This window comes from Numenius arquata, chromosome 4, assembly GCF_964106895.1.
Source record: "Numenius arquata chromosome 4, bNumArq3.hap1.1, whole genome shotgun sequence".
Taxonomy (NCBI): domain Eukaryota; kingdom Metazoa; phylum Chordata; class Aves; order Charadriiformes; family Scolopacidae; genus Numenius; species Numenius arquata.
Window position 1 is genome coordinate 68,795,772 of NC_133579.1, and position 24,807 is coordinate 68,820,578.

The window sequence follows — 24,807 nt, forward strand, 5'->3', positions numbered from 1 at the left end:
AAGAAGAGCTACTCGGTGCTAGATTATTACCCACCAAATTTCACTAACTGAAGATTTGTAAATAGAGTTGGAAGAATTTTCCACAGTAAGAAGGCCAACATCAGAGCCTTCTCCTTACTTGGTAAATAAGAAAGATTCAAATGTGAATGATTTAAGTAAATAAAGATTCAAATGCATTATTTCCAGCTTATTGATCAGAAGTGATTCCTAAGAAGTGTTAGGCTGTCAGAAGTGTGCAGCTGTCCAGAGCACTTTTTGCACCCCATAAATCATGCTAAGATACACGTAAGCTTGTATCTCAGAAACCCAAAGAAAGGGTTTTCTAGAATGTTTTTGTTCCTTAGTTTGGATATACACATTTTTCCTACATTTTGGTCTGTAGGGTGCGGAGGAGTGGGGCACCCTGGCAGCCAGTTGTTGCGTTGGCTTAAGAGACTAAGGGACATCAGCTTAAAGCAAGCAGGTCTGGAAGCACTTCAGCGTGTGGTGACCATGTCCTGAAGTCCTCGTTTAGAACTCACTCTGTGTGTCTGTACGCATAATTTTTTTTTCCTCTGTGTCACCTTCCCCAGGTGCACCTTTAGGATATTCACTGACACTACATTTGCAAACAAAGCCTCTGTTGATAGGTGCTTGTTTGCTGGTTGGGTGGGGGGGAAATGTAGAAATTCAATCTATTTCCCTTCCATTCTTTCACTACTTCCGTGGGCGTTTAGGGATAGCCCCAAGTTATGCAGGTACTCTTCACACACACCTCCTCAGCAGAAAGTTTTACCTTCTACCACATTGAAAAGTCCCTTCCCGTATTTACATGGTGTGCGCATGGGGCATAGGTTTTCCTGCTGAGGTTTTCTGGCAAGTGCAGCAATCCCTGCTGCAGTCTGCACTCACACCTCTGAAGGGCTCCGAATTCGTTTGGGAGAGCAGAAGATCTTTTCCATGTGTGAGAAGGTAAGCAAAGTTTGTTGCAAAAATCTCGAGGAGCCTAGGTAACTGAGGTGGGGGGGGGGGGGGAAGTATATTTATGTTCTTATTAAAAAGGTTGTTGAATGAATATTTCTAGTAAAATTAGAAATTTGTGAGTCACAGAAAAATAACACTGTTAGCTGTAACACTAACACGTGCACGCTGAGAGTGGCCAGAGAGGGCAAACAGGATTAGATTGGTTGAACTTTGCAGATTACGTTTAGAAATACAAAATGGAGACACTGAAATAATATATATGAACGCAGAGGAATACATTGTTCGTTTGTCTTTGGGAAAACACCTGCAGAGAGCAAGAAGTTAAGGATGGTCAGGTGGGGGAATGAGGTTTGAGAAGGTTTGAGTTGCAGTTGCACCTGTGGGGCTTTAGCAGGTTCCTGGCTCCCCGGTTTACTCCTGCGTGGCCCGGATCCTTCGCACCGGGCTAAATTTCACGTTAGGAAGACGAATGGAAATGAAGAGCTGTGTAATTATTAGTTTTGCCGTGAGCCGATCAATCATCGGGGGTGAGCGGCTCGCAGAGGTCAGGCATGACCTTTCGGCGGGAGCGTCGCTGGCACGGGGGCCGGGGTGTGCTGGCAGCAGCCGTCCCCCGCTGGCTGCTGCATTATCACCCGCCTGGCAGCGCTCAAAGGCGGGCCCGCATTCCTTGTCACCGGGACCCTTATAATTATGACAAATGACTAAATGTGTTATTTTCAGCAAAGCAACGGCAGTCAAAAGGGGTACTTAGGGTTTGTAAGGGGTGATGGCTGGCGTGGCTTTGAAGGCTTTTTCCTTTTCTTGACTTAGCGCAGCCTGAATCATACATGGCCACCCCACTGGTAGCTGAGCAGCGTGTGAAACCCATTTCACACGTCTGTGCTGCCTTACAGCTGCGATGCCCTCTTTTCATCCCCGACAAAACCAGAGCCGGTGGCTGCCGCCTCTTCAAAACCGGCACACGGTTCGGTGGGGGAAACTTTGCTGGCTTTGTTTTAATCGGGATGAATGGGAAATCCCAAACACTGAAGTGTATTTCACTAGAGTTTGGGAGGTGGTGGTGGGGGGAGAGCGAACAAAGCCCAATAGGAAATGTAGCCCCAATGGCATTTTTGACGCCAGAGCAAGCTTCTCCATCCATAAAGACAATGGAGATGAGAGCAGTAAAGTGCACAAGGAAAAAAACATGCACGTTTCTGAAAAGTCATTTGAAAAACAGAAAAACATCAGAAACATATTTAGTGCCTGAATCTTGTAAATAGTCCACAAATTTCCTCTTGTGTCACTGAAAATCTCAAGACTAAACATTCCAGAGACAGCTTAAAAAATAGATAAATCAGGAGTTTGAAGCTGAAAGTAAGATAAATATTACTAAATTATATTAATGTGTGATTTAATAGTACAGGATGGAAGAAGGACTGTAAATGCATGGCTTGTACCATGGAAAAAAAGGACTAAACCAGCTTTTAGACATAATTTGTGCTTCCCCTGCCCTAAGCTTACATAGCAGTATTGCTGTTGATATTTAAGATATGGATCATTTTTCGCTCCCTTAACTAAAATCATACACGTGCATAAAAAACCTGAAGCAATGCTGATTTACAGTCTGAAGTTAAAACACTTGATGCTTCTTTAAACAGCAGAAAAAACACTTTCTGCAGATTTTTTTTTTATTCTTTTTTTTTTTTAATCTATGTTCATGGCCCCACTGTATTTTGTCCATTCACAAACAGTGTCAGGCAATGGAAGTGTCACTAGTGAATATGCTCTCTCGCAATTTGCTTTGTTATCACAAGAGGTTGTGTAATTTGGGTTGCATAACTTGGACAAAGATAAATGTTTAGGTGCTTTTCAGCTTTCAGAACAGTAATGAATGAAATCTCTGCTGAAAAAAAAATCAGCCTGGTGGACAGTCCCTGTTTCCTCAAAGATTTGTCCCGGCAACAGAGACCAGATAACCTACTGGTATGTCATGCAGTACGGCGGCTAACGCCCAGCAAGACAATCCAGTTCCTGGACATGCACTACCTGGCTTATGGCACTTTGGATCCTCTCGTTTTCATGGCTTTTCCTGGCTCACCTGAAGCAGAGCAGCTGGGCAGTTGGCATGCTCTGTGCCTTGCACAGCAGTGGCACAGGTACAGCTTTGCCTCGCATCGCACAGATGTTAGACTCCTAATTCTCCAATCAGCTGACAGCAGAGGAGCTGCTGAGGACCCGTGGTAGAAGTGACAGGAAAAGAGGGCTATTTACCCTTTTTCCTACCCCCCACCATTGCCTCCTTTGTTTGATTATGTGCCCATTTGCAAAGCTGGGCCCCCAGGCAGAGGGCTTGGATTACAAACAGCTTGACAGTGACACTAATTTCATATGCCTGCCACCTCACCCTGTGACTGTAAAGTCACCTGTTACATCTAGCAGTTATGACAGATTATTTTTCCAGGAGCTTATTCAACTTGCGAGGCATCACTTGGTAATGGGTCCAGCCTGGCTCAGCGATGTCTTAACTATCCCGTTCCACGAGGTAAAATAGGGCCCAGTCAAAAAATTGTTGCTTTTACTTGTCGGTGCCAGATTTCAGGTAACTTCAGTAGAGACGCAGATGTAGGTTAATAACCTTTGTTACTAAATTCAGTGTTCTGTGAACACTTTAGGTTGTCATCTTGCTTTTCTTTCATAGGGATTAACAGAGCATGAGAGCTTGATGACAAAAGAAATAAATATTTACACTTGCAAAAAAAATCAATAACCTAGTCTTTTCACACCTCTCATACTTTCTGTGCTTTACATTTTCTTTAATCCTGCTAAATTGTATGGGCTACAGAAATCACTCTCTTACAAACTTACTTCAACATTTGTATTACCATGGTTGTGTTATTGCTGTTGCAGTTTATTCTTTCTTGCATTCAGATCCTAACCAACACGCTTCTCCTAAACAACAGAAATACAATTAAGCAAAAGTATTAAGTTTTGGGTTAATAAACAGTAAATAAAATCACTGTAGCCTTCAAATAAGTAACTTACCTATGTGATAGGCTATTCAACATGCTTATAGCTGATTTACAGACAAAAAAGTTAACGTGCCTAAGGTTTCCTTACTTGTCTCTCTCTCAAAACTTTAAAACAAAGTCAACAAAAAGTCAAAAAAAACGACCCTCAAATAGCAACAAAAATGTTTGTATTGCATATCCAAAGTGATTGATGGGAGCTGTGTGTGGACCAGCCTGCCTCCATGCTAGTAAGCTTGCCTTGCTTGCAGAGCAGGTTGGGTCCATGCAGTCTGCCCCTTTGGGAAGGGTCCCTAGAGCACAGCTGTTCCCAAGCCATGTTTGGGAACGTTTTGAGTCAATGCTAGTTAGCCTGAGCCAAAAGCTTGCAAGGGGTTGTGCTAAGACAGGATTAATATCTGTCGTGAGCAACTGGGAATCCTCCTGGCTGCTCCTTAATTTACTAAGGTAAGACAAGACCCATGTGCTTCAAAGCCTTTTTGGCAGTCTCGTAAGTACTAATTCATCAGTACTCATTACCAACTACAGTTGCCACAAAAAAAAAAGGCATATCTCAGGCCACACCATTTTCTTATTTCTGGGTTGGTCCCCATGGCAGTTGAGGAAACTGGGTTGGCAGCTCTTTCTTCTTTCCTTCTGGTTTCCTTCAAAAAAACTCCCCAAAATGTAACACTCTCACAGAATATGGTATCTTAATTTCAGAAGGAAATCGACCTCCAAATTCCTCTTAGATCTGGCGTTTTAATCTTCCCATTCTGTTTATGTTTTACTTTTTCCTAGATTACATTTTTCAGTTACGTGTTCATTGTGTGCTTTCAGTGTTAGGAGAATCCACCATGTTTTCATTTCTAAATTCTAGAATTCAAACCCTTTTTGAATTTCATGCTTAAATATAATCAAAGAAGGAGAGAAAAAGAGACACTTTAAAGGAGTTTTTTAACCTCCAGAAAGTCTTGGAAATATCATGCTCTCTGTCTGCTCCAAAGCCCAATCCCTCATTTCAGCATGCTCTCAGTAAATAGGAAGCCTATTAAGTAAATGACAGATAGTTTTTGAGGGTTTTTTCTTTTGCCAGAGTTTACAGCTGTAGCAAACAGTTTGATGCAGCTCTAATTTCTAATTATGACATACTGGGAGTGGAGGAGGTTGTCAGTTTTGCTTGTTCCTTGGTGAGAGACAGAATGATTTCATACTTTGTGCTGCCAACCAATTCATCCTCCTCTATTGCAGAGCTAAGAATAATCACTGCATATTATTTGATAAACAGATGTGATCAACATTTCAGAATTGCTACTAGCTTGTCACCAACGCAACCCACCAACAGCCCAAGAAAATAAATAATAGCCCAGTTCAAGATATGTGTACACCCCTGTTTTTTATTTTGGGAAATGGACTCAATGAGCTTTGTTATAATCTGTTTGTGATGGGCAAGTTATTTAGGATAAATGTGTCTCTTTCTGCCTTCAGCTTCTCCCAAATCAGTTATTACAAAGACAAGCTGGGGTGGGGGGATTGGATGTGTGGCATGCCTTAAATGAAAACTGAAATTGCTAAAGTGTTTTCAGGGCACTCTTAATTCAGAAGAAGTGATCCTAATGTTAGAAGAGGGATGCTGAAGCAAGAGCAGTTTTGTTTGCTAATGCAAACAAACAGATGTGGGGATAAACTATTGAAACTAACAAGTGTATTTAATTCCCTTCAAAACATGGAGGGCTAAAGGCTGAAACTGTATAAAGGGGACTCTTGAAGTGGACCAGCTGCCCGGGCCTTTTAAGTAGTCTGTACCAGCATCTTCCCCCATTTGTCCTGCTGATTATTGCTTGATTGATGAGCTGGTGTGTGCAAAGTGACCACCTGAAAGTTCTGCAGGCTTTAAGAACTTGGTCAGCGTGTATTTGACCCTTAGAGGCCATGGATCAAATATCAGGGTTATATGCATTTCAATAACTTTGTTTTGATACTTGAAGGGGAAAAAAATTATTCACACTAGGGGGAACGAAGGAGATTAAATATTTATGCTTGAGAGCATCTCTGAAAGGATCTCAAGTGACTGCTGTCACCAGCCTCCTGGTCAACTTTTCTTAGCTTGAGCCCCTTCGTCTTTTCATCTCAGAAGGGTAAAATATATATTATTGTGAAGAAGAATAGCAGAAAAGCTTTTGTAGCAGACTGTGAAGGGATTTTCAGTGAGTGGCCCCTTTTGAGGAAGGAATGGGGCTTTCCTGAGAAATGGGTATTCCACACTGTAACCTGACTCAACAGGGCTCCAAGGTGGCCAGTAATTACTCAGAATAGGGCAAAAGTTTCATTTTCTGCAACTTCACACGCAGCAGATTGAATAAAAGAAGACTATCAGTTCATCCCCTGCCTGGAAATAAAAATTAAGGGGGGAAAATGGGAAATTTTAGAGCAGTTCTTATTTAATGAACACCACCACTCCTCCCACCCCACACCCCCCCCCCCAAAAAAAATTCTGTTTTCTCAACTAATTGCTGTGATATGGAAAACATTCAAAAAGGAAACAAAAAGGAACATAGGTGAATAACACATTCTGTGTGATGTGAATAATATCTCACCAGCAAATTCCAGAACATTGATAGTGAAATTCACATAATCTGAATTTGCTGAATGATTTCCACATAAATACACTTAACATACAAATATGTATTCAAGAAAATCACTAAGTTTACTCACATTTATTTTTCCAAGTTTAATGTTTGAAGATGATCTCTTAGATTCTAGTGAGTGGAAACATATGTTTATACAAAAACGCACTTCAGTAGCAGTATATGTTTTCCCTCTAATTTTGGAGAGGCTTTTCCTCTGTGAGATCTCATCTTATGACTAAGAGTAAAACAGATTTTTATGTAAGACCTGTAATGTACACTTTCATATGCATGTTAATACAGTGTGTAAATGCAGAACCAGTTCCCTCTATAGAGATTGCATGTTTAACCCACACACGAGCACGGAATTGAATAATTAGCACAAATGTCGCATGCACAACTCCCCTCCCGCCCCTCATTCCCCTCCCTCACCCCACCAAAAAACTCCAACCCCTAAGCAAGCCAGAACAAGGGCAAGATTCCTGTGTAACAACCTCATTCTGGGAAGAAAGCTGATGTCATTGGTTACTTGTGGAAATACAAGTGACGGGGTGGTTGAATTTCATCCCTGTCTATTTTGACTTGAGCGCTGTACATCCCTGTAGTGGGTGTGCCAGCTGGCTGGGAAGGGTGATCCATCCCTATTCAGCACATCGCTGAAGTAGCTTCTCTGCCAACAATTAACCTGATACTAATTTAGGGAACTGCTTGCAATTTGAGTTGATGGAAGATTCAAAGGCCCACTTGCATCACGGGGATTATGGATATTTTATTAGTTAGCCATCCTTCTTGTTTAAAATCTGTGTGGAATAGCCTGAATTTGTTTTCCAGACCTTAAGTCATTTTTATGACTCTTTTCTGAACCCTTTCAAATTGATCAGCCTACTTTTGAAGTGGATTTAGCAGAATATGCTGGTAATGGCCTGCCAAAACATAAGTAATGTCCCTTGCCTTCTTGTGTTTAAAGCCTACCTTTTTCCACCTCTCCCTTCCTGTGTGTTTTACATTGAGGATTTGCATTTGCCATCAAAGTCATGCAGCTGAACAGAGTATATCTCTATTATGATCAACTATTGTCTCATAAGGTCTCCAGATATTTTTCAGTATTTTCGTTTTTCTTCCAGGTTTACCTTTTTTAAAAAATGGTAGAATTATCTTTTTCCCCAGCGCGCCAAAATTTACTGTCTGTATTAGTAGTTCCTATAATTCCTTAGACAATTCTTATAAGGCGTTTGGATGAAATTTGTGCAGAACCCCGAATTTTAAAATACTTCTATTTACAACCTGTTAACACATTTAGAAAAAGGACAACAGAAAACATTGCCTTATTTTATAAGATATTATGATGTCACTACTTTTTCCTTTTTAAAAAAACAGAAGCATACACATTTGCAATCCAGAATTCTGCCTTTTCTGCACTCTGGGAAACTTCGCATCACTTTCTATAACAGTATATTCTACTCTTGTATCCTATATAATATTGATATGCTGTGCTGCAATTATTGTTTGACTTCCTCGCTTTCTTTCCTGTCCCTCCTCCCGTTCCTAGTATATTTTAGAATGTTTCCTTTTGACCTTTTATTAGATGGGATAATTTTAAATGAAGCAGACTTCCTGCAAGATTACAATATTGTACAGTCAGAAAAGCCCAATGTTGCATAATCAAACAATTTCCAGTTATACTATCATTACATATCTGTTTCTCCTTTCCCACTCTATTTTACTCATAGCTGTTTTCAGCTTTGGCAATTCTCCCTTTTGAAGCACCACATATACTTCTAGTTTACAGTTATACTTACATCCACATATACTGCTGGACAGTAATGGATTTTGTGCATAGATCACTACAGACTATTTCCTTAATATATGCTTTCCTTGGCCTTCAGGAGTTTGTTTCCTTGGCTTCTTAATTTATGATGTATCAACTTACATTAAATCATGACCTCGCTTGACATGATGCATCATAAATGTTGAACTCATTTAATGAGTATGTTTGTGGTATGATCAATTTGGATAATCCATCTTGAACTGAAAAGGAATGAGCACAGAATGAGTTCTCAAGGCTATTTAACATTTAAATCTAATTCAAACAGGGGGCAATATGCTTTGACATAAAAATCTAACACAGTCCTCCAAGTCAGTGTATTACTGAATGGAAAGTGTAATAAATTCATATGTAAGTGTCCCAAAAATATGCAGTGTTACAAAGCAGGTAACTTCTGCTCCTATAAAATTCTGACTATAGTTACTGAGATGGATGACAGTTTATTATGCTTGTCATGAAGTCCAATATAACAGATTGTGTTTGAATTAGACCTTGTATTTGTGGACATCTGATGTTTAAAAAAAAACTGTCTTTTAGGTAATCATGGCCCAAAGGCCCAAACCGTATGATGATTTGCTAATGAAAATGCTAATGTTTGTTGCATTGAGCTGCAAGGCACTGAGTCAATACAGACCACCAGGATTTTCACATGGGTTTGCTCATTCTATGGTCTGAATTCAGTCCAGGCCTGTAATGACAACAAATGCTGACTATTGCAAGCACCCGTGACATCATCAGTTTAATTATGAATTTTGCTAGGTTAGATATTTTCTCTAGAACAATATATGCCACCAGACTCCTTACCCTCCTAAGGAGAGAAAACAGCTTCACGTTGTCACTGCTCAACATCAGGGCAAGGAGAGATTCTAACTTCACCCGTTCCAATAAGTGCAAAAGTCACTGACTGACTGAGTTGATGTATTTTATCTTTAAAACCCACATGCAGAAGGCTACAGCTAGAGGTATTCAAATGGTGAATGTCTTATTATTTTGCTTAATCAGATGATCAAAATCCACCCTTTCTGCAAGACTACTGCTTCTCACAGATATCCCCATTGGAGAACTAGCCTTCCCTCTTTTGTGCACTAGTATGGTCAAGGCCAAGTTACACCGTGTTTCTCCTGTAGCAAGGAAGATTTAAGCATTCTCTATCTAATTAGCCCGTATTGTAATTGCCCTTATGTTGTGGTAGTACAATTATTGGCTCGGCCCTTGCCCAACTAACAATCTACAGAAGAGGAAATCTTCTCTTTTTGGGTAGATGTAGTCCGTAGGCTACTTTGCCACCTAACAGAGAAGTGTGGCCCAATGGAGCCAGTGGGCAGAAACGAGGATCTGGTAGTGTTGGTGATGGTAGACTTCTTAAATAGGGCTATGCAACCAAACGTGTAACCTCCACCCCAATACATGTGGAGGCCCTTGGAAAAGGTGCTACATATCCTGCCTAAAATAACAAATAACATTCTTCAAATAACATTCTGAAAAATTCCTCAATTGCTCTGGGCATCCTGCACTTCTCCAAGTATTTGCTGTCCAGAAATTTGGAGAATATTTTAAACACTAATGAAATGTACTGCTCCTAGTGAAATGCATTAACAACATTACCCAGCAGTTTTTAGGAGCTGAAAGACTGACTTATCCAATTGAGACTGCAGAGAGAATTTCAACAGGCACAGTGTAATCATCCAGGCTGGAGTTTGGCCAGGACACCGGGATTAATAGTCGGAGGCATGCTGTAAGGGCCTTGGGACTGAATCTTCTTTAAACTTGGATTTCATCTGGAAAATAGCAAACTTCTGCAGTCCTGTCACTCAGACCTGCTCGGAGGAAAGAGGGCTGCCTGATGAATCATCGCCTCTGCTTCCTGCAGCAGCAAGGCTTTCCATGGCAGTTTGACCAAAGTACAGAGTCTAAACCTACTTAGTGAATGAAATGGTGGGAACATAGGCCAAGGCAGCATAAAGTACAGGTTAAAATCCTTCATGTTGCTTCTAATTTACATGTACTTTTTATAGAAAGGATGAATAAGACAATGCACTGAGCATAGTGAATGCTCTTGAGTAGTACTATGGAGGAAACCCTGGTTCTATTGTAGCCATTAGGAATGTGCTGAAATACTGAACTGGAGCAGGCTCAATGCTTAGTATGTTTGGTGATGACTTTATTTTCAAATAGGTTTCTTCAGTGTTGCATATATATTGCACAAAGTAATATATGCAAGCAGAAAGTAGATTGATCAAACCTGCAGACATTTGTGCCCATGCATGAGGATCTTAGATATCTAATTTTGTACTACCAGTTCGAGGCAGCAGCTTTGAATTGCCCTTAATATTCCCAGTAAGATATGATTTACAGACAGAAGAAAGAGTCTCCAAAATTTTTCAGGGGATAAACCTTGTATTCTGTGCTGTGGTGCAGAAATCTTCTGAAAAGAACAAGGGCGGGGGGGAGGGATGTCTGTTTGAATGGGTGGGAGTTGGTGGGGTTTTTTTATATATCTTACTTTATGTACGATGGCATTTTTAATGAGAAGCACATATTGTCACACCTTTAGGGGTACAACATATGAGTATAGGCGAATATTGCTGCCAGGTAGCACCCGCAGTGGTAGGATCCTTCTCCCCACCCTCCTCCATCCTCACAAGCTCAGGAACACACAGGAATGTGTGCAAGCTGAGTCTGCCCATGAGATCTGCCTCTTATTAGGCAGAACAGGGTTGAATTATGCTGGGAAAAACTATACTTTTATTACTTTAAATACCACTTCAAATGAATGCTCTGGGATCAAGTAGTGGCACCGTTTCTTGAGGCATTGCTTGCTTCAAGTATGTACCATGCAAGAAAAACAGAGTATCCTTATCTCTGAGATCCTGTTATCATTGACATGATCATTGCAACTGGAGCTTGCTTGGCTTCTTTGTGCTAGCCACTGTATAAGCACATATTGAAGGATGTCTGCTGCATTGTGCAATGCGAAGTGGGATATCAGATCTAGTTTGGATATAACTGCATCTGAATGGCATTTTTTCTGGATGAATTTATCCACCCAAGAAGTTCCTTGTTCAGTTGGCACAAGCGTCCCCCTCCATCACCATGTCATATCACCTGTATGCACCTGAAGAGACAGTCTGTGCCCTATGGGGCCCTCATTCTGACAGGTGTGCTGCCAGTATGAGAAAATAGTGTAGTATTTTCTCTGTCTGATGGTGAATTGCAATCCTTTAATGACAACCATCATATGTGATAAACTTCGAGAGAGAGGTGAACTATTATGCAACAAAAACTGGCAACTGCTGGTCATGTACAGTGTCTTTTAATCTGTCTCATGCTTTCTAACTGCAAGGTAAGAGTAGCCTGAGGACCCAAACCAGAAAAGTGCTTATCATGTGCTAAGAAAATCTTCTTCATGTTTGTGCTTTAATTCCATCATAGTCAAACACTAGTTTAGATGGGAAGTTGTATACACACTTAACGTGCTTTTTATCAAGGCTTAAGTACTGGATGGTGCTACGCTGCACGCTTGACTATGGTACCCACTGGCCAATAAATGAATGTTAAGGCTTCATCTGTGTAATTGTAACCTCTCAACTCATACTTGGTTTACAGTGGTTAATTCCACTTATGTCTCTGTGTTGTAATGCTACATCATCACACACCTGAGACCATTGTGCATCGTGATCTGTTACCATTCACCACTGGAAAACTTCACCCTTTAAACTCACTGGCTGGATTTATTTCAGCTGCCTGAAATCTGCTGTTATGTGTACAAACCAAAATGTTTATAGGCCTTATAATAGCAGAACATTGATTGTTTGTCACTAATTTGTTTCATCATGTTTCAAGCTAGAGAAATTTGACAAAGCTGCTAAATTGAAGCGAGTCAGAGCTTCAGCATTCCTGCAGGATTCTTTTGTGAACAGAAGCTTTTAAACAGTTTACGATGTAATCACAGCAACAGTGGAAAATCTTCTGGTTTCAAAAACAAAACAAAAAGGAATAAAAATGCTAAACATTTGAGCAGAAAGTAAGCTGCCCTTATGTGAAAGGAAATGATTTAGTGATGTTCTCTTCACGTTAAATGAGGCAGGAGATCACAAAGTAAAAAACACTTATATATGATTTTAAAATTAATTATGCTTCACCCCCATAATAGTATTTAAATTGCATTTAAATTGGTTATGCATGCATTGGGTTTGTAACATGGTAAATGCATTTTTGTTTGGAATCTAAGTGGAGCTAGACTTCATTTGTGGGATACACTCACTGTCATCATTGAGTTCAATGTGAAGCTCACAGAAGGAAGTGCCAACAGAATGAGGAGCATATAGTATGATAACTGTTATGTGAAGAATGCTAATTCTGCTGTGTCGAACACTTTTTTTCCTCATTCGCTATGCTGCCTTATTGCTGTAAGCTATTGCAAACCAATCATATCCAGTGTAAATTTTGCTGGAGCAAAATACCTTGTTTCAGTCCATGATCAGACTGAGAACATCGACACAGTTCATGGAAATCCACAGTTATGAAGTAATGCCAGCCATCATCACCACAGTCTCTGTCTAGCGAAGAGAAAATTCCAGCTTTCCAGTGGCACAGCTGTTATTTTATTCTGCAGTAGGGATACTCCAACTATTTGCCTCACTACTTTTCCACCAATGAAGGTGAAAGCCCAACGGTCCTGATCAAGAGGTGGGGATGCATGCTATGTCCAGCGCTTGGATACAGATCCTGGTGGATTTGATCCCAGTCAGGGTTTGAGTTGGGGAGGCTGAAGGGTAAGGTGTGTAGCAGTGGTGTGTGCTCAGGTGCTGTTAGTACCAAACTGATCACTAGCCTTTAAATAGTCAGGACTGTAAGATGAAGTAGACGCAGATTAATTGTCACTAAATGTATGGTGGGGTTCTACTGCAATAGGCCCCTGGACTTCTGCCTCTAGTAATAATAGCACACCATTTATCATATGTTCTGAGTTCAGTGTTTTCTTTGAGAAGCAAATGAATATATTCTGTAAAAAAAAAAAAAAAAAAAAAAGCTTTAAATAATTGACCTACTGTGACCAGAACTTTAAAAGTATCTCTGTTGCATTGGTTATGCTGTACTTTTCCTTCATGTCTAATCTACATGGAAACTGTTGATTGAATCTAATAGAACAAGTCTGTGGTTTTGGTCCTGCGATAAATCTTCATTGATGATCTGCATATGTATTCAAACATTTGGATTTCAGGCATTTGGGTTGCACTCTTTGTGTAAACAAAAGCTTATTTCACATTCAGTCTTCCCCTCACACCCTGTCTGACTGCCATACAGCTTTGGGGGTGCCATAAACGGACACCATGTGCTGAAGGTTCTGTTTCTGGGCATGCCTCACTCTTGACAGCTCTAGGTATGTGCATGGTTCTCTGTCATATGAGACTCAAGATGCACAAAATGGGCATTTCATCACGGGGCTTAGTCTGGAAGACATTCTTATATCATACTTGCTGGACCAGGTCGGAGAGAAGAGAAAGGGTGTTGACTTTTTCTTCTTTAATTACATTACCCTCACTACACAATGTATGAGAGAGGGAAATTCAGTTCCTTATCCTGCACTTTTTACTGTTTCAGATAAAGATATTAACAGATGAGTTAAGAAAAGGCTGGCTTAGCTGCCTGCTGCAGATGCTTTAAGACTGTAGATTTTGGTGGTCAATAGTGCCTACACCTCTCAGCTTCAGTACCTAAATACTTTACAGATTGTCTCTAAAACACAGCTTTCTCCTTGGACTTTCCAATTAGCTTCAGGAAGGCTTTTGTAGATTACAGTCATAGCTGCTTGTGCGATGTGGGGAGAGCTAAGCACGGCCTTGAGAAGGAACGTAGGTGCCCAACTGCTATTAATTTTTAATAGTTGCTTATGGGCAAAGTTAAGTGCTTGAAAACTTTTTTTTCTGAATGTCTGCCTATCCATTGATCCTCCTCAGTTCTGCCTCAGGCCTGAACCCTTTCAGATTTGCAAAGTGGAGTTTCCCACCCCTGTCTCACTGTAGGGGGTCATCAGTTGAATTCTTTGACTAGTTGCGCAGCAAATTAAAAGTTCCTGCAGCACTTGATATCAAGCCATGAGAATCCCCATCACCGGGTTCGTAAGAGAAGGAAGCAGGGTGGTTACATGGTTGTTTCGGTGTCCCGCTTGTGTTTTGATGTGACAGAAATCTGAAGGCAAGTACAGATCATTGGCTGTGGAGTGTCCCACCTGCCCTGACCCGCTCCCTTCCCCGCAGCACCCCAAGATGCTCCAGCATCGTGTGACTCTGAAATCAAGGGCAGGAGCTCATCAACCCAAAGGGAGGCCCGGAGTAAGGAAACCTGTTTGCTCCCATATCTGCACATCGTCCAGTGATCCCTCCCAATGACCTTTCCCTCCAGGGGTTTTGTATGCAGGAAGTACCTCTGAGTGTTAATTATGATTGATTTGCCATGCTTTTAGATGACTGTTTATACCATCCCTTGCCCTCAGTGACCTTTCTGAGACCACTCGACAGAGCACTCCAGTCTATACACTTATATAGAAGAAGGAAAATTCTGATTGTTGCAAAATTGGCCACATTCGCTGTTACTTCTTGCAAAAATCAGTCTCAGTTGACTGAGGTCGACTGGGAAGCCTGTGTTTGGATTAAACAAATGGTAACTTTAAGGAATTTTGCTTAAAAGGCCAAATAATGCAAAAAGTACATAATTTCCAATATAAAAGACAATCAATGTTTTATCTGATTTATGAAACCTGTATCCCCTTTCTTTGGAAAGACAAAACATTAAAAGATTGAGTTGTCAGTTCATAGCATGTGTAAAATGTGTAATATTTGAAGCAAGGGGGCACATTGTCTTCAATATGACTACAAAGGGCCAAGCGCTTCTGTTCCTGATTTTTCAACAAATAGGTGACAATAATCTGGCTGTTCAGAAAATAAAATATAAACACCACTTAGTATAGGATATTGGTAACAAGTAGCTAGCATTTTAGCTTTTTATCATATCCATAGCACTGATTTCTACTATTGATTCAAAAATCTGTTTTGCTGTTCTGTTTTCTTTTTTACTCTCCAGACAAAGCAGGATATTCTTCAGTAAAGGAGCTCTGAATGTACAGAATTTCACAGTGCAGTCACCAAACATCTTGGTTTTTCTTGATTTAGCTCGCTGAACTCTGTAGGTCTAGCTTGGTGGTGCCCTGTATCCGTCCATCTGTCAGTCAAATAGAGTGCTTACTTTATAAATCCATTTCTGAGTATTAAAAAAGTAAAAATCTGTACATCACTTTCAGTCTCCAGTCAGGCTGCTGGCTTTTTCTCTTTACCAGTAATATGTTATATTTATTGCTTTTATGACTTTAATCAGGATATCCTATAGATTCTTTATTTTTATTATCATCATTGTTATTATTATTATCCAAGAAAATCAATTTATGGTTGAGGTAGCAGTTACCTCCCCAAATACCCCACAGAAACTGCTGTCAGAAATGATTCCTTAACAATGACAATGAGATTGACAGGACTTTTTTGCTGTCTTAATAAAAGCACAGATAAACAATTAGTGTTTTCCGTACAGAAAAGGCTGCAGTCAAAATAATAGGCATGATAACTGTATTAATTACTGTTTTAGCTATATCTCACTACAGCTACTGTTGATCTAGATTTTTGGTATTAGAATTGAGTCTTTAGTAGTCTATAGCAGCTTGAACAAATGACATGCCTCATGGAGGCTTTGGAATTTTCACATCTCATTTCTTGCGTCTTTCTAGAGTTTTCTGTAGAAGTGGTGGTGTTCTGCAGCTTTGTAGTTTTGCCTTCAAATATATACAAATTACTCACCTAAAGGTAAAGTGCTTTTGACCAAAGATTAATCTCACATGAAAGATTTTTTTTTTTTTTACCTTGTCGAGAAAGCCAGAGTTTAATAAAACTCTTGTCTCTGTCCCAGGCTTCCATCTTCAGCTACTCATTCCCCTTCTTGTACAACAGTTATAAACTCGTTTCAACGGGGGTAATCGTACTGTTCATGGGATGTACTGCGAACTGAAACAGCCTTTTGTGTCTTTGAGCATACTTTGCATCCTCTAGGTGTTGACTGTTATAACACTTTCTCTTGTACCTTTTTTGATTAGAAATGGATATAAGTTAACACCTTCCAGGAAAATAACTGTGGACTTTTGAAAGAGTATGTATTCCTTATATTGGTTCTGAGCTCTCTTCCCACCCCCTTCCATTTTCAATCCTTTTGACTTGTACAAGCAGCTGTAGCAATTAATATATAGATGCGGGGGAAAAAGTAAACTGGTGGAATGTGAATTTGAGCACGTCCCTGAAAGTCCTTGTGACTGGTCAATAATACTAGGAAAAATGCCACGAGCTAAATTTTAATTCCTGTGGAGCTATGCAAAAGAAACTTGCATTTGGACCCAAAAGGTAACTTTCAGCTGCCATAAATGCACTGCAGTTCCCATAATATTGGGCAAAAGATGTGCACTGGGGAAAAATAACAGTAAAGGTATGCAAATCCAAGGAAAAAAAAAGCTGATGTGTTATGTCCTGAGAGGATTAAAGCCTAATATGGTCCCAGGCTGTCTCCTCCTTAGCAGCAGTGTGCCTGCCAGTATTTTGGTTACTGATAACGATCATGGTACCTTGCAAGGGTCAAACAAGAAAAGTGGGTCTTGTCAGCTCCACCTGGCCATGGGACAATGCAGCGACGCAGAGGGGCTCAACCATGGACTCAACCAGGCAGGCAGACACGCAGGTGGGTCCAGCTTATGCTTGCTTCAGGTAAAACTCACGCTTGAATCCACGCAAACAAGTAGACAACCTACGATGTCTCTAAATCACAGGTGAATAAGAGTTTGCACCTAGGGAGCACGGTCTTGGGCCCATAGGCAAAAGGCAACGCAGACAACAGTCCATCAGACCTCAGAGATGGATATGTTTGAGCTGTCAAAAATTGTTCAGTTTTGTGCCATACCAGCATCAGAGCCTCGTAGCATCAGAGCACCAGAACAAAGCTCATGGCAACCTTTCCTGCTTTGCTCACTTTGGACACTAACCAGCCATTCCTCTAATCTACTTCAGATATAGGGGTAAAATTCAGGCCCTTGCTAAAGCCAAAAGAAGATTTGCTATCTCAACCCGTGGGCTCCGAGCTTCACCTAGAATATACAGAGAGTCAGGGATGGATGCAATGATCTAAGGTATCCTACACAAATTTACCTCAGTTGAAAAATAAAATGAACAATTTTCTTCAAAAGTGCTCATGAAATACTTCCAGATCGAAACAGAAAAACAAAGAAACTATGAAGATGTATTTGGATGTGGGCTTCACCATCTCATGGTGAACCAAATCTAACAGTTTTTACTCAGGCAAAACTTCCATTTAAGTTGCTGGGAGCTTTGCCTAAGTAATCACTAAATAAGGTCTGCAGGATTTGGCTCTACGTTTATGTTTGTTGCTGGTTTCCAATGAATGGGTTTTGCTGAGATACATCACTTCAGTATCTAGCAATTTAATTCATTTACAGAAATGTGTAAATTCCACCAAATAAGCTGTATTCAGGCAGGTTATTTTTTTTTTTCTATAGCCTTTGTTTGGCCTTAATAGGCAGGCTATCTCTTGCATTACTAAACAGATCGGACTCCAGGAGTATTCTCACGGGAGAGTGGAGTGTTGCAGCCTCTGATAGCGAAATTCCCAGCCTCTCTCTGCCCCCTCCCTTTCTCCCCTAGGTTAAGCAGCTGTAAAAAAGCTTAAACCATTTCAGTGAGGCAGACCTGCAATAGGGCCACACCATACCTGATGAATCTGTCAGTCTCCTTTGCACAGCTGTTTCCAAAGGCTGTCACTGTATTGCTGGGCCTTAAGAGCAGTCTCGCTGGATTGCCTTTGCACTCTTTCTCCCTTAAGAAAAAAAAAAAAAAAGGAGAAAAAAGTAAAAAAGCCTATAAAGGTCAGATCAAGGACACTTCTGCAGCAGGCTGCCGGGCTCAGCCTGGGAAGTTACCTTATTACTTCTCACTTTTTACCTTGTCATTTAAAAGCAGAGTGAACTTTATACCCCATCAGAGAAAATATCTCCAGTGAATATACCTGAAGGAGATGCGCTGTCAGGTATCAGGTTGGGAAGGAATCTGCAGCTTGACAAGATCCTTTCTGGAGCTGCTGCTTTATCCACTCATATTTACTGCTGGGAACCGTCATCTTCCCAACAGCTGCCCAGCCTTTGCCTTTGGGCGATATGAACCCACTTTCAGGAACTATTTTTATTATTATTTATTATTCCTATAGTGCCATAAGTGTGTGTGATATTTTCCAGACTAATTAAGAAGACAGTTCCCTGCTCCAAGCAATTTGCAATCTCCTTTGAACAATAGTTTACTGCTATTGCCCTCCAAGCCAAGCTCTAGTTGTATAATTATAGATAGATGGAGAGATAGAAAATGTACACACACATATGGAGATAGCACCACAAGTAACAGAGAGAAAAAGATGAATTTATTTGGTCTGATTGATTCGGTTTCTGAGGAATATACAAGTATAAATCCAGCCATGGAAATTAGAAACTTTCCTAACAGGAGAACATTTTGGGCCAGCACTGCATATTGAGTAAATGAGAGTAATCCTCTGAAAATCAACAGGGCACTGAGTTACTGGAGAATTTGCCCCTTCAATGGAAATGTTTGTGGGAATGCTGCTTTGCCTTTCTTTCTCTAACACGCGTTGCTGCAGGACGTGGGTTATGTGTGAGTGTGTGTGTGTGTGTACGGGGAGGGAGCTTTGGTGGTTTGGGGGCTTCTTTTGGCAAAGGGGGTGGATTGACTGAAGTCTTTAGGTAGACACCAAAGGTTGATGGGTAATTTTGCATAAGAGAAGCTCCCTGTTTAGAACCAAAACCACACCAAAAACATCCCCACCGAACACTACGGCTAATCTTATTTGCATTAGAGATGGCTTTTGTTCAACCTGAGGAGGAAGCAAGTTTGTCTGAGAGCCGCACTTTAATACTTTCATCTCATAATAGAAGATTTACAGGTATGGACCCAAACCAGTGTCGACTCCCTACTAGTTTAATGCAAATTAGGAGACGAATGCTCATGGGAACAATACAGAAATGCTTCCACATGACTTCCTCCCACTGAATTGCTGATATAAGGCCCCTCTACAGGGTATAATACTGACAGCAGGGAAAAGTTTCCCCTAGCCTCCCCCCACCCTTCCTTCTGAATAAAGTTATTAAAGTAGATCAGACTAATTAACAGTAGCTTATCCCTATTGATTGAACCAATTCCTGTTGTGGAGGTGCCTTAAGAATGCCTTTACTTCGTTGTGGAAAACCTGCATTAGGGAGAACAGTATAGTTAGTTGTTTACTGATTGCTCCTAGGGATTTTAGCCATTATTCTTTATGTCTCACAGGCATGTTGAAGCCATATGTGAAGGTATGTAAACACGCACATAAAGGTATCCTTTGCCGAATCGTTTTTAGTGAATGTTTGGATGTAACAGGGGGAAGTATAAAAGCCAACAACAGCCCTTACAATGGCTCTAAATATTTTTCTTTTTTAATCTTAAATATTTAAAATTACTAGCATAAAAATCACCTGATGATTTAGTTTTACTGAGATAATCTAAGCAAAATATACCGGGGAATATTAGGAGAAAGCTTAGAAACAAAATGTTCTTGTTTAAAAAAAAAAAAAACCTTAACATTGTAAGTTATTTTTTTCTAATACTACTACAATAATAACCTAATTGCTTTGGGTAACATACGTTGCTACAGTCTGCTTGTAACCCTGTATTGGTTATAAATTTACACTGTATTATTGCTGCTTATACTTCTGGCTGTAGGATGATACAAATGGCTGTATATTTTCCCAACTAACAGCAGCTTATTGTGGAACAAAAGAAGAAAACCAATCTGCTTAATGGCATACTAGGCTTTTTTCCTCTTTCAAACAGTATCACTAAACTACTTGGACACTGGAGTATTTCAGCATTCGGGTAATGTAAAACCTCTTTTCTCATCTCAGCTCAAAAGTGTAACTAAATAGATACCAGAGGACTTAAAAAAAACAACCCCAAAACACTATGTGCAAGCTCAGTGTTTGTTACAATTTGTCATTCTGTTTACCAACCAGAACCAAAACATGATTTTTCCTACATTTAATTTTTCCTTTTTTTTTCTGACTTTTAATATTTCGCCATTAAAGTAAATATTTTGATGTTGCTAAAATAACATTCTGTTTTTCCTCTAAATTCTTTATTCCTAATCCTTTTTTATTATTTTTATTTTTAATTAGGACTAGTAAAATGTTGTTGCTGTCTGAGGCGTAAACGCCTAGACTCGCACAAATAGCCATTCAAATTCCAGACAACACTCCCATCCCCAAATATTTATTATTAATAAACACTGAAGCCAACAGGGTTAGGTAGCTGTTGTTTTCTTGGGGTTTTTTGTGTGTTTGCTGGCTGGGCTTCACCCGTTCAGGATGGGGGTGTTTCTTAAGGGCTGAGCGTCCAGGCAAGCAGTACTTGTGAGCCCCAAGGAAAGCTGTGTGTGCCAGCCCTGTGTGTAGGCAGGAGATCACCCTGGGGCTGCCTGGGAAAGGCCAAAATGCAGATATACCATTAGGTAGTGCTAATGAGCCCTAAAGACTGATGAGTCTGGTACAAGGAGGTTCACATCCTGGCTCTGGGGTCTCCACAGCCCAGTGCTGGGAAAGGATCATACCATCCTACCCACACCAGATTAGAGAGGGCTTGTAGGGTAAGTTTTCGTCTTGGGGGCACCCAGCATGCATGTCTCAGCAAGATTATAAAATATTTGTTAATCTACAGTTCTTTCTCTACTTCATTAGTTGCATGTTGCACTGTGGGAAAATGTTTCTGGTGCCCAAATAGGAGACAGAAATGAGTGCATTTGCTTTGCCCTACAGCTGGGCATCACAAGCTGAAATCTAGTGTTGCAGGCAAACGTGCAAATAAGAGAAGGGTGCCCATATATCAGAGTAAGTGTAAAAACAATTCACAAAAATATTAGCCTTTTGCTTAATGAACAATACAACAAGTTGTGAGGATTTGTAAGCTTGAATGCATGCTTATTTCAGTATTTACACTAGATCAGGCCCCTTTAAATAGGGATTTAATAAGTTTCTAACAGTATATAATCAAAAGGACTACACAAGCCCAGAGGTGTCAAACACTATCTGCTCGTGTCTAGGTCCTATCCCGGTATCTATTCCAGGTGCTCTGAATATGGTGTGTTTGCTGAAAACCTTGGAGCAGCAAAGTGCTGCCTAAAAATGAAAGGATATGCATTATTAAGACTTGCAGAGTCTGACCACACCACACTGCTCTGCTCATTTTGCTCTCACTGATGCTTTAGTAAATTTTATTTTATTTGTATTGAAGTGTTTAAAAATAGACCTTGCTAGAAGTCTGTATTGCTTGTGGGGCACAAACTACAGCCCCTTGCTGATCCTCCCCAATATTACATTCAGCATCTGACTAACTTCTCTCCTATCTAGCTCTTCCTTTTGTCCTCTCCCCAAGGGGAATATAATCTGTGTAATCCAATGTTTGTGTTATAAAGTGTTCTGTCTATAGTCAGCCTGTAAACCAAGAATAATCTTTTAAAAATTAATCTCTTAACAGTTTGGTTCACCCATCCAAGCAGGCTCATGTTTAAAATGTATATGCTGCCTTATTGCAGATGTGGTCTGGATTTAGACAAGGACGTGCATTTCAAAACCTATACATCCCTGACACAATTTGTCCCTCTTCAGCCAAACCCATGAGTCTGTTTCAAAATGATCAAGGCCTTTGCCTAGCAGTGGGAGGAACTGTTAATCCTTTGGTTTCACGATCACCCTCTTTAAACAATTAAAAAACCCACAAAATAACCAAAAGGAGGACAATTAATAGGGCCAGAACGTCATTGTTGAAAAATAAAAACAGCAGCAGCCAAGCAAGGAATGTGTGGACCACACGGCCAGCAAAAGAGATACTGTAAAAAAAAATTGTCAGTCGCTTGAGCCTTTACTAGAAGGAAACTTAGGTACTGCAAATTTTGTACAACCTTATGCTTCCTGTTGAACATTTTAAATGGGCTGAAAGGCATAGCAGACACCTTTGCTTGGATTCATAAATAGGCTCCCACCTCATATTAAAGGCCTGAGTTTAATTTGTTTAATATTCCCACCACTAACGATGCCTATTTAAGACATCCTTTTAAAAGTTTGTAACATTAATTTAATGGAAAAATGCCAATACCGCTCTAAGAACTCTATTAGATTTTCTCCCTGTTAAATTAATGTTACTAACTTTTAATGGATGTTGTAATTAGATGTTATTATTAACGGGAATATTACCCAAATTAAAATCAGACCCTGAGAGAGAGACAACTTATGTTTACAAGTGCATTAAGCATTAGTATCTGGACATTATACATACGAACTGGTGGAGCCAGATGGCCTTCGCTTTGTTTTTCCCCTGTAACCTGCTACAGAACCAGGCACACATAGTTTTGTTAGCACATAATGTCTGCAGGAACAGCACAAGTATTAATGCACCCACTTACAAAAGGAAGTGATGGTTTCTCCACCAGCTCTGGAGTAGGAAAGGGGAGCTCCATCTCCCAATTTCACACTCAATTTAAAGGGTCACTCTCAAACTGGCCTGATTGGGTTCGGCAGCTTGAAATTGATTGTTTTGGTTGTAAAGCTTGCCTGCCTTCCTAGCCAATTTAAAAAAAAAAAAAAAAAAAAAAAAAAAGAAGAAGAAAAGAAAAAAAAAGAAACAAAAAAAAGACTGCTAAGCTACTAGCTTATTATGAGCTGGAGAGCGGTGTGAGAAGGAATGTCATGAATTCAAAGCTACTGAATCCAGTCTATTTAGGGCACGGGGAAAATGACAAAAGTGCCGTTGTTTGTGAAAGGTGAGAGAGACAGTCCTTCCTTTTTCTTCTCTACATTTATGGTTCTGGCCCACTTTACCCACAAAATTTCTGCCATATGCTCTTACCACACATAGACGGGTTAGGAGTTGGGGATCAGCTGAGGAGAAACAGGAACATTTTCACCAAAATCTCAGTTATCTTAGAAACACCCTCCTGCCAATTTGGGAGTATTTTTTCTTGTATTTCTACAAGAGCAATAGACCCTGCATGGTCAAGTAGAAGAGATCAAATGCTTTTGACATTACAGGCATATTCTGAGATACTGCCCTTGATTTTAGACTCCTGTTTGTTTTTTTAGAAAAGAACCAGCCTGGTTTTGTTTTGGAAGAGAAATGTATTTCATCAATTTATGTTGTGAGCAAGCCCAGCGGCTGTTCAGCAAATACAGGCTGAAACACATGTTGCTTTAAAAACAAAGAGTTCAAATCCAGTAATAGCTGGCTGAACAATTTGATGCAGAGAAAGGAAACAAATGAGTAGAAAGCAAATTTAAGAAATTAGAGAGACAATGTATGTACTTAATGTGATGAAATATGGCTTCTCCTGTCCTACAAAACATATAATACAGATCTTTCAAAGAAGTACAAAGTAAAGATGTAGTGGGATTGGTTTTCCTGATTTCAACTCCAATGGATATGTCCATGAGACAGAAGGCCCAAATTCCAAAGAACAAATAAAAAGGGTTGGGTTTTTTACCATTTTGATTGCTTGCTAGAGCTACATAGTGGCAGCAGTTATTATTTTGGAATGTGTTGCTGCTGGCTCAGAGCTGAACGTACCAGAATAAGAGCAAAGCCAATCGTTTATTTTCCTTCATAACTGCTTATTGACAAAATACACTATATTCTTTTCAAGGTGCAAAAGGGTTGTATGTTTCAATATGTATTTTAGGAAGAAAAAAAAAAGCCAGGAATAAGCATTTACTTTTTCTGGTTGGGTTGGACTTTTGTCTTTTCTTGGCTCCACCCCCCTGTCCTTTGCTGAACAAAACAGAAAACATGTAGCGCCAGAAAATGGAGAAACGGCACATGAACAACTGAGTCTCCCTGGTGAAAGAGATTTTATGTTTAGATTACTTAGTCTTTCTTTTCAAAAATTGTAAATGACTGTTAGGAAAAAAAATTCCTAGTTAAATCAGAGGGAGGAAAAACCCCCAGCTCCAATAAAAGAGCTAATGTCAAGAAAGTGTAATTATATTATAGACATCCTGTCAGAAAAAGAAATACCTGTATCACAGCAAGGAGTTCCTCAATACTTGCCATTGTAAGCCTGGCAGCCATTTTAGTGCTAAACCATGACCCTTGGCTCCCTCTCCCCTCCACATCACTCCCACATCAAGGAAACATTTCCCTTTCACAGTAATCAGCATCTTCCCCTGGCAGACTTAAGAAGTATGTATTGATGCTGTCCTGGGGTGGCCTTGAAA